Genomic DNA, 3,950 nt, shown 5'->3' with positions numbered 1-3,950 from the left:
CTAATCTCACTTCATGCCCCTTTCCATCCAAACCTGACTGGGAGCCCTGTTGGACTGGCTGCCGTTTTCTCTCTTACACCTCCAGGCCTTGGAGTTCCTCCCTTGCCACCTTTTTCCTCCCCAGCTCCCACCAATCCCTCAAGTCTCAGCTCAGGCACCAGTCCCTGGCACCCGACCTGGCTGGGCTAATTGCTCCCCCTTAGGTCCTGCTCTTACTTCTAACACAGCACTGTTCACACTTCTTGTCACTGTTTATTTAAAATGTACCGAGAAGCCCCCATCAACAGTTGAGGATAAACAAAATGTGACATACACATACAATGGGATTTTATTCACCCTTAAAAAGCAAATTATTTCTGCTACACCTACGACATGGATGAAATTTGAGGACCTTACTGGAAATAAGCCAGTCACAAAAGGACAAATACTGTATGATTCCACTTACATGAGGTACCTAGGATAGGCAAATTCATAGAGGCAAAAAGTAGAATAGTGGTTATCAAGGGCAAGTGATGGGGAGAGGAATGGGGAGCTGTTGTTTAATGGATATGGAGTTTCAGTTTGGGAAGATGAGAAAAGCCAGGGAAATAAATAGTAGCAATGGCCAGGCATGGTAGCTCACGCCTGTAATCTCAGCAATTTGGGAGGCCCAGGTGGGTGGATCACTTGAGGCCAGAAGTTTGAGACCAGCCTGGCCAACATGGTGAAACCCTGTCTCTACTACGAATACAAAAATTAGCTGGGCCTGATGGCAGGGACCTGTAATCCCAGTTACTCAGGAGGCTGAGGCAGGAGAATCGCTTGAACCCAGGAGGTGGAGGCTGCAGTGAGCTGAGATTGCACCACTGCACTCCAGCCTGGGCAACAGAGCAAGACTCCATCTCAAAAAAAAAAAAAAAGTCGCAATGGTTGCACAACATTGTGAATGTACTTAATGCCACTGAATGGCACACTTAAAAATGGCTAAAATGGTAAATTTTACACGATGTATATTTTACTGCAAGAAAAATAAATTTAAAAAAATGTATTTGAGAAGCAGTTTTAGCCTTGTGGTTCTCATCCTAACTCCAAATCGTGGCTCCACTAGGCTATCAGGCTGTGTGATCTGGTGGCAAGTATCTGACTTTTCTATACTTCAGTTTCTTCATCTGTAAAAATAGGCAAATTGCCCTCATATGATTGTTTGAAGATTAAATGAAGTAATGTCTGTAGAATACTTGATATGGTGTCTGGATAATGGTGAGCACTCACAAGTGTTTTCAGGTGCCTAACACCTTAGGTGCTCAATGCATGTATATGCAATGAATGAATGACTGAACAGTCTTCTATTTCAAGTCCCTACCTCAGCAATCCTTAAGTATGGTATGAGAACACACAGAGATCCCCAAAACCTCTTTTAGGTGTCCATAAAGTTAAACCCACTTTCAAAATAATGCCAAGATATTATTTGCCTTTTTCAGTCTCATTCTCACACAAGTATATGCAGTATGAAAAGTTCATTGATATGATTTCAGATTCCACATTGCAACAACCTTTAAGAAATTCCCACTTGTCAAGTTTTAATGTGCTGTCAAAGAATATTCACACTTATCAGAAAAAAGCAATTAGAATACTCCTGCCTTTTCTAACCACACACAAGATTTTTTTCATTATACTTCAACCCAAGGAACATACTGAAATAGATTGAATGCAGAAGCAAATAGAAGAATCTAGCTGTATTCCATTAATCTAGGTAGTAAAGAGATTACAAAAATATGAGGAACGCTACTTCTTTCACTATATATATATATATATATATATATAGCTTTAGAAAGTATAGTTATTTTTCATGAAAATATGCTATTTATATTAACAAACAAATACTTTATTAGGGTTGTTTTAAAATAAATTAATAGGGGCCGGGTGCAGTGGCTCACGCCTATAATCCCAGCACTTTGAGAGGCCGAGGCGGGCAGATCACTTGAGGTCAGGAGTTTGAGACCAGCCCGGCCAACATGGTAAAACCCCTGTCTCTATTAAAAATACAAAAATTAACTGAGCATGGTGGTGGTGACTGTAATCCCAGCTACTTGGGAGGCTGAGGCAGAAGAATTTCTTGGACATGGGAGGGAGAGACTGCAATGAGTTGAGATCGCGCCACTGCACTCCAGCCTGGGCTGGAGAGAGAGGAGACTCCATCTCAAAACAACAACAACAAAAATTCATACATACTTTATTTCATTATTAATTTATTTATTTTTGAGACAAGGTCTTGCTCTGTTGCCTAGACTGGAGTGCAGTGGTGCGATCATGGCTCACTGCAACCTTGACTTTCTGGGCTCAAGTGTTCCTCCAGAGTAGCTGGGACCACAGGCATGTGCCACCACACCCAGCTAATTTTTAAACTTTTTTTGTAGAGGTGGAATGTCATTTTGTTGACCAGGCTGGTCTTGAACTCCAGGGCTCAAGCAATCCTCCCATCTTGGCCTCCCAAAGTGTTGGAATTACAGGTGTGAGCTACCATGCCTGACCTAATACTGCATAACTTCTTATTTTAATTTCTAATATGGTTAATATTGATAGATATAACCCACATAAACAACCTTTGGGGTTCTTAATAATTTTTAAGTGTAAAAAGGTCCTGAGACCAAACAGTTTGAGAACTGCTGTCTTGCCTTACACTTGAACTGCCACCAACCCATCCAGGGCAACTGGCCTCAGCATGTGCTTTAACGCTGCATAGGATGGGGAAGCCACCACTTCGGGGAGCAGCTGGCTTTATCTTTGCACTACTCTGTCCGCTAAGAAGTTCTGGCAATGAGTCAAAGATGTGTCTCCTGGAGGTTCCCCATTGATTGGTCTTAGACCCACTCCTTGGTTTTACGCATTGCAATATGGAACCCTCTTCCAGGCCTGGAAGATAGTCATCCATTGCTCTTTGTGGTGGCCCCAGAGGGAATCAGTCCGTCCTTCTGGTGACTAAAGTGCAGATGCATTTTTCTGAGTCAGCCAGTGATTTGCAGGCAGCATTGCCAAGCCAGATAACTCACAGCTGCTTTCCCAGGAACCAGAAGATCATCTCCGGCCTCACACCAAATTTGATAAATTCATGTTGTTGTTGTTTTCCCCAATAAGTATTTTTTTTCCATTATAAATCACACACGCTTATTAAGGAAAATAAAGAAAAGTAAAAACAAAAGAGCCTTGAAAAGAAAATTTGGTCATGATTAGCCCTGACTTTCTTGTCTTGGCATCTCTCCTTTTTGGGCTTGCTCTGAATGCCATTCTTTTCATACAGTCCTTACAAGCAGATATGTGCACCATGCCAGCCTTGTGAGGTCTGTGGGGTTGACAGGGCGCCCCCCGCTTGGTGGAGCGGGACGGCTGCTGGCGAGTTCATAGCTCCTTGAGGGCAGCTGAGGCAGGGCACTCAGAGGGAACAGGAAGCTCCTGCGAAGAAGCTTGATGCTTCTGCCATCTGAAGACACTTCAGGGCAGATCTCTTCCAGCTGTGTGGGGTTAGAGAAGACTGACACTACTACAGCAGCAACTAGTAAATTTCTTTCTGCATTTTTGTGGGGAGGGGTAAAATAAGAATTTCCTCTGGGAATTCTACTTCTGAAAATCTATCCTAAGGAAATGATGAAAGATTTAGACTCATTATGTGTCTATCATTATTCATAAAACTTGGAAATGAAACTAAATGTTTAACAATAAAGGTTTAGTTTTAAAACTGTGTGATTGTATATTCTGTGCTGGTTGAAAATAATAGACATTTATGAAGTTTTTAATGACATGGGAAAATTCCCAACATAGAAAGTTAGTTGCTTTTGTATATGGCTGACATATATGTAGTTCCTGGATAAATATTTGTTGATCAAAAACTGAAAAATTTAGAAAACTTTAAAAAGGAAAACACACACACACATACACACAAGCAGGACACAAAACTGTATTTACAGTACAGTCTC

The sequence above is a fragment of the Chlorocebus sabaeus genome, chromosome 1 (genome assembly GCF_047675955.1).
Source record: "Chlorocebus sabaeus isolate Y175 chromosome 1, mChlSab1.0.hap1, whole genome shotgun sequence".
NCBI classification, from domain to species: domain Eukaryota; kingdom Metazoa; phylum Chordata; class Mammalia; order Primates; family Cercopithecidae; genus Chlorocebus; species Chlorocebus sabaeus.
The sequence above is the reverse complement of the archived record's forward strand: the minus strand, read 5'-3'. Positions refer to the sequence as shown.